Source organism: Sus scrofa, chromosome 4, assembly GCF_054392235.1.
Source record: "Sus scrofa isolate SSC_HxYL_T2T_F1_AM1 chromosome 4, Sscrofa_HxYL_maternal_Yorkshire_Landrace_v2.0, whole genome shotgun sequence".
Taxonomy (NCBI): domain Eukaryota; kingdom Metazoa; phylum Chordata; class Mammalia; order Artiodactyla; family Suidae; genus Sus; species Sus scrofa.
This window is the reverse complement of record NC_139386.1, coordinates 93,311,098-93,319,166: the sequence shown is the minus strand read 5'-3', so window position 1 is coordinate 93,319,166 and position 8,069 is coordinate 93,311,098. Positions and strand designations below refer to the sequence as shown.

At 39.1% G+C, this 8,069-nt stretch overlaps 3 non-coding genes across 3 annotated transcripts; 2 read left to right on the top strand and 1 right to left on the bottom strand.

The window, feature by feature from the left end:
* Nucleotides 1–2,046: 2,046 nt before the first annotated feature.
* On the bottom strand, nt 2,047–2,129 carry TRNAL-CAG (transfer RNA leucine (anticodon CAG)). Its single transcript has one exon. It is a non-coding gene; the product is annotated as a tRNA-Leu (tRNA).
* A 670-nt stretch (nt 2,130–2,799) lies between these two features.
* Nucleotides 2,800–2,871, top strand: TRNAG-UCC (transfer RNA glycine (anticodon UCC)). The gene has a single exon. It is a non-coding gene; the product is annotated as a tRNA-Gly (tRNA).
* An 880-nt stretch (nt 2,872–3,751) lies between these two features.
* On the top strand, nt 3,752–3,823 carry TRNAD-GUC (transfer RNA aspartic acid (anticodon GUC)). The gene has a single exon. It is a non-coding gene; the product is annotated as a tRNA-Asp (tRNA).
* Nucleotides 3,824–8,069: the final 4,246 nt, after the last annotated feature.

Below are 8,069 nucleotides of genomic sequence, written 5' to 3'. Positions count from 1 at the left end.
ATCTGTTTTTCTACAGATAATTTAGACAAACAATCCACTTCATCTACTTTTAAATGACTGCTGTTGATGGTTTAGATTCTTTGGAGACTATTTCTTGTTAATAGGCATCTAAATATCATTATATTGTATATAGTCTTAGTTTGATTTTTGTAGTCACAGCTTTGTGTGTTTATAATAAAAACATTAGAACAGGAGGTCCCTGGTGACCTGGCAGTTAACCTTTATTTTCACTGCTGTGCCGCAAGTTCGATTCCTGGCCCTGGAAATTCTGCATGCTGGGAGTGCTGCCAAAAATAAATAAAACAAATTAAATATTTATTTCTCAAAATATTAGAGCAAATTAAATCAAAATACATGCCCGTTATTCAAAAATCAAATTTTGCTTCAGCACTTCTAGTGAAAAAACAGCAGTTTTTTGTCCAACTCCCAGTTCCTACTCCTAATAGGCAAGTACTTACAAGTTTTTTTAAAATGCCTATTTATTTTGCAATAATTTTAGACTGACAGAAGAATTGTAGAGATACTATAGAAAGTCACCATATATCCTACATCCAGCTTCCCCTAATGTTAACGTCTTACATAAACATGGTACATTTATTAAACCTGGGAAATTGATATTGGTACAATACAATTAACAAAATTGTAGACTTTGTTCAGATTTCATATCTTCTCACTAATGTTATTTTGCTGTTTCAGAAGCCAATCCAGGATAAAATGTTGCATTTAATTATCATGTGTTCCCTACAATCTGTGACAGCTTCTTAATCTTATGATTTTTTTTTAAGACCTTGACATTTTGAGGAATACTCGTCAGGTATTTGCTAGATTGTCCTTCATTGTGGCTTTTTTTTTTAGTGATTGAAGTGTAGTTTGGGAAAGAATACCACAGAGTGAAGTGCCCATCTTATTGCATTATATCAGGAGGTATGTGATATCAATGTGACTAATTGCTCATAATGTTAACCTTGATCATATGATTAAGGTTCAGCGTTGTTATTTTTTTTTTTTTACATTTCTTTCTTATGGATGCACTATCATTATTTTTTAGTTTAGACTCAGTATTTACCTTAACTTTTTATCCTCCCTTCCAACAGTGCCTGGTGTATTGTTAGTGCTCAAATGATATAGAACAAAATGTGGCAAAAGAAAGGAGATTCCAAGTTAAAGACAGACCTATGGGAAGACATCTAAATTAGATAGGCCAGTGCAACTCAAACTTTAATGTGTGTATGAATTATCTGGGAATCTTATAAAATGTGGATTCAGTAGGTTTGAGGTGTAGCCTGAGATCTGTATTTTTAACAAGCTCCTAGGCTGTCTAGTTTAATCTTCACAACAATTCTATCTCCATTTTTATTACAAGCAAACTAAGAAAAGTCAAATACATTTCCCAAGGTCATAGTCTAGTAAATAACAAAGAATGAAGTTTGGCAAGCTTTCATTAACCAGATTCTTCCATCCTCATCCCTATGGACCGCTCACAATTCAGATCGTCAGGAAAGGACAAGGTTTTTCTATACCCAGCTGCTCCCAAATCAGAAAGCGGTTTCTTTGCGGTTTTTAGGAAAAAGTTCTTGAAACAACCCCATGAATTTATCTTTCCTTTCTACTAGTTTCCATTCATATGCCGTATTGATTTCTTTTTCTGGTTTTTGGTGACACAGCAAACCTATTGAATTAGAATTGGTGGTGGGACCGGGTCCGGCAAGATGGTGGGGAATCCGAGTCTCGCCAAAATGTGACTCTAGAACGTGAACAAATTAAGGGATCTGGGTGGAGGGTTTCACCTTGTCCAGAGGAGTCTTTTGTATCTACCTACCCTAATGGGCTCAATATATTTTCAAATAACGGAATAGATAGAAACAGAGAAACTGGAGTCTAAAGGAAGAAGAAAATTTTGTTGTTAGGGATAAATCTAAATATATTGTTTCATATGCAAAGCGAAGCAAAATCTCCATATGTGGATATACCACACAGAAAGGTGTTGATTAATATTCTTTTCTCCACAAATGCAATCCTACTCATGGTTGGGGGAAAAAAAGAGCTTGTCAGAAGTGGGATTCGAACCCACGCCTCCAGGGGAGACTGCGACCTGAACGCAGCGCCTTAGACCGCTCGGCCATCCTGACAGTGACGGAAAACGCTTTTTCTTTTTTACCTTTAAGATTATCATACGGTGCTGTAGTGCGACATCGTTTTGGCTGTACTGTTTATTCATCGTTTTAAATAAAACTAGAACTTTCCTTGGACTTCTTCGCAAAACAAGAAAAGTAAAACTGTCTCCAAGTCCTACTTCTTACCTCTTCACTACCCTAAACTGTAAAGATCCTTTTCTTCTACGCCCCTTCGAGCACTCCTCTCGCTCTTTCTCTCGGGGGCGCCACACCGGGGCGGAGCCCCTTGCCGTCCGATCTCCCTCGGATATTTAGCCCCAAATCACCATTACCGAATCCAGTATCCGGTGGATCCAGTGCTGAGCGCGTCCAGCAGCTTTGCTGGGACCGCGGAAAGCAGAAGTCTTCAGAAGGGTAAATAAATGCCCGGGTCGAGTTAGGCGTTGGATTTCCCGCCGGGCTCCGCGCTGTTCCAGCTCTGGCTCCCGGTGGTCTCTGCGTCCCTGGCCTCGTGTCGTTCGTTGGCTAAGACGATTAAGAGGAGTAGTCAGGAAGGGTTTTATTCTCATCGAGAAAATGCTCCGTATAGCTTGGGCTGTTAGATGCAGAATGGTACTAAAAAATATCGGTACATGCGTGGCCTCTGATAATTTTATACAGAGAATTCAAAGCCTATTAAGCGACAGCGTTGGTGGTATAGTGGTGAGCATAGCTGCCTTCCAAGCAGTTGACCCGGGTTCGATTCCCGGCCAACGCAGAGCCTACGTTTTTGTCGCCCTCCGCTGAAGCAAGTTCTGCAGACAGCGAGAAATTAATATCGTGTGCAAAACAACTTTAAAGCTTGAGTGAAAATAGAAACTGAAACTAGAACTGCAGCAGCACCTCACCTACTTCCACCGCCTCCTTCATACCCCCCCCGGGCTTCTTTCTCTGCTCAGCCACATTTCGGAGGGGTTAGGTTCTAAAGGTATTCTTTCCTCTCTTACCTTTCCTCCTGCCTTAACTTTTTAAACTTTCAACTCGTGGAAATCTTTGGGATATTCTGGATTCTGTTTTGTCAGCCTCGAAAGTGGGCTATGGTTTTATACCTGCAAGATTCATACGGTAGCTATAAGCTATTGGGAACTTAATACCGTCTGAGGAACTGCGTTTTTAAGCCTATTTAATTGAAATTAATACATTAATAAATTGAAGTTAATTAACGAATTGAAAATAAATCAACGAAAAATTTAAACACATACTATATGAACCTACTTTTTCAATTGTTAATTTCATGAACTCTCAATACTAATTTTTTCCAATGAAGTGTGTTGTCTATAAGTGTAAAATACTGGATTGAAGATTAAATACAAAAAAAATTAATATTTGTGTGTTGTTACATGTTGAAATAACGTTTTTGAATATTGAGTTAAATCAGATATATTATTAAAATGATTCACTGTTTATTGTTACTTTTTAATGTGCTGTTGGAAAATTTAAATTACGCATAGGTTTTCTACTATGTTTCGATTGCAATGTGTCAGTTTAGATGCAGTAAATATACAAGTTGGCCAACAACGAACAAGCTTTCAAAAAAAAAGTATGGCGGCTTAGAAGTGCTTTCCTAAGCTCTGATTTTGACTTACTCATTGTTGCTTTCCTCGTTAGTATAGTGGTGAGTATCCCCGCCTGTCACGCGGGAGACCGGGGTTCGATTCCCCGACGGGGAGGTTATACACCATTTTGGCCATGAAGGCTTTCTGTGAAGGCTCCATTTTGGCTATGTTCATCTCTCTCTCTTAAGGCTGCATTTTGGCTGTGTTCATGGCTCTCTCTTAAGGCTGCATTTTGACTATGTTCACTGCTCTCTCTTAAGGCTGAAACAAAAACTAATCTTAAACAACTTTAGCTTCTCCCCAGAGTATTTCTCTCGCTTATGATTTTCTTGTACGGTGGGTAATAGTGCTAGCAGGTGCGCTAATTTTGACCCTGGTTCTGCGTTAATTGCGTTGGATCTTTAATTCTTGCAAGCAAGTTTCTGCTTGATTTGCTGTGTTGAATTAGCTGCCACTGAGTTTATCTTCTCTCATTCCCGTAATTCCCGCTGCCGACTGGAAGAGCATCTCAAGGATTTAGGCTCTGTCTGTACTCCAGATTCCTTTCCTTCTTGTTATCTCCCACATCGATGATTCATTAGCGGCTCCTTCTTTCCTCCGCCCGCGTATATTGCTATTCAGCAGGAGCCTGCTTAAATTCTCAAGCCGACACTCTTGCCACTGCCACACTACACGAAGGTGTGCAAACTCGTGAAACAACCTCCTCTACAGCGGGTGATGGGGAATAAACAAAGGTGTTATGTCTAAACCAGATACAGAGAAATGAGCTCCTGGTCTGACAATCAGAAGACCTATTTTTTGTTTGCTTGCTTGTTTCTTAACACTAAAGAACCGTTTGCTTTTGTGCAAGTCATTTTACTTCTCTGTCTCTGCATCTGTAAAGCGGAGGAGCAAAAGTACAGCTTTTAAGACGCTTTGCAGCCCTAGAGTCCTTCAAAGTAGTGCCTGATTTTTGCTTTTTCCAGTTTTCCCAGTGTCTTATTAATGATCTGTGCCCTTCATCATTTGTATTTAAATAAGCTAGAATAGATTAACTTGTTTGCAGTTAAGAACTCTGCGTGTTCATCTATGAATGAGAAGTAATCTAAGTAATCCATCTGGACCTGGTGTGGGTCCATAAATATGAGCATGGATTCTTTTTGCATCTCTCTCATTGTCCACTTAAATGCTATTATTTTCCTCCCAAATCTTAAGCATTAATAAAGATTAAATTTTAAGAAAGCAATTTACACAAATAAGCACATCATAAATGTGAAATGTGAAAATAATAAAGTGAGCATCCCTGTATTTCAATACCCTGTTTAAGGATGAAACAGAAGAAAACCCCTATGTTCCTTTCTTTGATGCATCCCTCTCCTTCCCAATAAGAAGTATTATTTTGGATTTTATATTTATTATTCCTTTAGCTTTTAAAAGTTTCACTACAGGTACATGAGTTATTAAATAATATATTATTTAGATTTTCATACTTTTAAAGTTCATATACCTGGTATACTTTTACAACTACCATTTTTCCACAAAATATTATTTTTATGGGATTCATTTATGTTGAAACACATAGCAAGGAATGGTATTCTGAAGATTTAAAACACCTACAAGAATATATATATTTCAAATATTCTCAATTATTTGTTAATTATATATGTAGATAAGCATGTTTATGTATCTTATAAAACTGATTTCCAGGTCTTGCACATTATAGTGCTAATACTGTGTCACATATTTCTAGTTGTTTCCAAATTAGTTGATTTTTAATAATTGTTGGTTTTGGAGTTCCCGTCGTGGCTCAGTGGTTAACGAGTCCGATTAGGAACCATGAGGTTGCGAGTTCTATCCCTGGCCTTGCTCAGTGGATTAAGGATCTGGCGTTGCCAAGAGCTGTGGTGTGTAGGTCGCAGTTGCTGCTCGGATCTGGCATTGCTGTGGCTCTGGTGTAGCCCTGCGGCTGCAGCTCTGATTGGACCCACAGTCCAGGAACCTCCATATGCCACAGGAGCAGCCCAAAAAATGGCAACAAAACAAAAATAAACTGTTGGTTTTGTTTGATACAACTGTCACTAGCTAAATAATTTACCTACCTGAGTCCTGGTTTAATGTGGGAGAAATGCATCAGATTTCTCCAATTCCTTTCCAATAAACTGATAGTCATTGGGTGACTGGGCTCAGTAAGTAGAGAAACTTTTCCTAAAATTAGGAAAGGATGGTGTTAATGATACTGAATCCCTTTTCATCTTCTATGGAACTGACAGCAAACGGTATTAACATTTTCCCCTAGCCTTTGAAATATTGTCTGAGGGCTTTATATATCTGTTATATTTATTATATGAAAATCATCTATTGGAATGGCGTGTGTAATTAGGTTGACTTCAACTATTCAGGCTGCATGAGGCAACATAATCTGGTGGTTAAGCACACAGGTTCTGTTGTGCTTTCTGTATTTGAATCTTGGTTCTCTGCTCAATGTCCTCATCTGTAAAATACATAATGATGATAACTGTAATTCCCAAATAAGTTAAATGTTTAAAACGGTGCCTGGCAATGCACAAGTGTTAATTATTTCTTTTATTACTAAAGCCATGCCCATGGTGGGAGGATATTTGGGGTTTAAAAACAACAACAGCAACAACAACAACAACAAAAACTTGTCCCAGGAAATGAAGGTGAAATACAACATGGATGAGAAAAGAGTACAACTGCACCTCAGTCATCTTTTTTTAGCCCTCAGTTTTTCTTATGCTCTAGTGCTAGTGCCAGCAAAGGCTACGACACTTGGCTGATGACTTTATGGTGATCTGCTGCTGCCTGTCTCCTCTCTTGGTTATTTCCTAACTCTCTTGTTGCCATGATTGGGTGGAGGTTGCAGTTCCCACAAGCAAGAGTGACTACAGAGTGGTACAGAGTAGTGGTGGGTAGCCACTGTCTTGGGGGGCAGTGCATATTGAAACTTGTTAATTGGACCATGGTTCAGGTAGGCCTGTCCTGGGAGACATACAGGGCCAGGGACCCTTATCCAGGACATGCAGTAGGCTGGCTTAAATTAGACCTGCAGGTTGGGAGCCACTGAATGGCCTCCTTGGAACTGACTACATAGAGTTGAGTTTCTTAGAGTTGACCATCAGTGCTATGGGGCTGGATTTCTGAAGTGTCACATAAATATAAAGCATTATCATTATTTTTATTTCTTGGATTAACTGGGTTTTAACATAATATAAAAATAAAGATGTTATCAAGATATATTTTAACTGTCTGTTTTGAGGTAAATATGCCAGGTGTGCAGAGACCTATTTTTTTTTGTTTTGTTTTGTTTGTCTTTTTGCCATTTCTTGCGCCGCTTCCGCGGCATATGGAGGTTCCCAGGCTAGGGGTCCAATTGGAGCTGTAGCTGCTGGCCTACACCAGAGCCACAGCAACTCGGGATCCGAGCTGTGTCTGCGATCTACACCACAGCTCACGGCAACGCCGGATCCTTAATCCGCTGAGCAAGGCCAGGGATCGAACCTTCAGCCTCATGGTTCCTAGTCAGATTTCATTAACCACTGAGCCACGACAGGAACTCCTGTTTTTGTATTTTAATAGATACTTGTGTTCAGAATTATATGTTCATCATAAGTTTAATCTTTTATCACATATGGTGACCATATTCATCTCTAGTGACACATTATTTCATAAACTTTATTTTGCTCGTTATTATATAGCTACATACCAAATATCTTTTCTTCTCTTTTCTGTTTTTTGTTGTTTCTTTGTTGGCCCTGCTTGTGGCATGTGGAAGTTCCTAGGCCAGGGTTCCAACTCGCACTACAGCAGCAACCCAGTGCAGTGACAAGGCTGGATCCTTAACCTGATGCAAGGGAACTCCATGTTTATGTTTTAATGTCATTCTTCTAAACAAAATAAAATGTACTTTAAAAAACTGGCACATTTTCTCCAGTTATATTTATTGTGATTACTGATACATTTGGATTTATTTCACCACCCTATTTTTTTACTTTCTTTCGCCTCAGTTTTCCTTTTATTATTTTTTCCTCCTTTCTTTTGGATTGCTGACATGCATACATGAGAAACATGGAAAATGTATGTGTACTTAGAATAACTTGCAAGTTATTATTATTAATATTATTGTTACTTTTGGCTACCCTGTGGCTTACGGAGTTCCCAGGGCCAGGGATCAGTTGTGATCTATGCTGCCTCTGCGGCAAAGCTGGATCCTTTAACCCACTGTGCCAGGGATCTATCAACTGTCCTGGAGCTGCAGAGATGCTACCAATCCCCTTGTGCCACAGCAGCAACTCTTGCAAATTATTTTTAATAATCCAGTAAAGAAGGTGAAGGTGAGAGTAGTGGTTCCCAAACTTGGTCT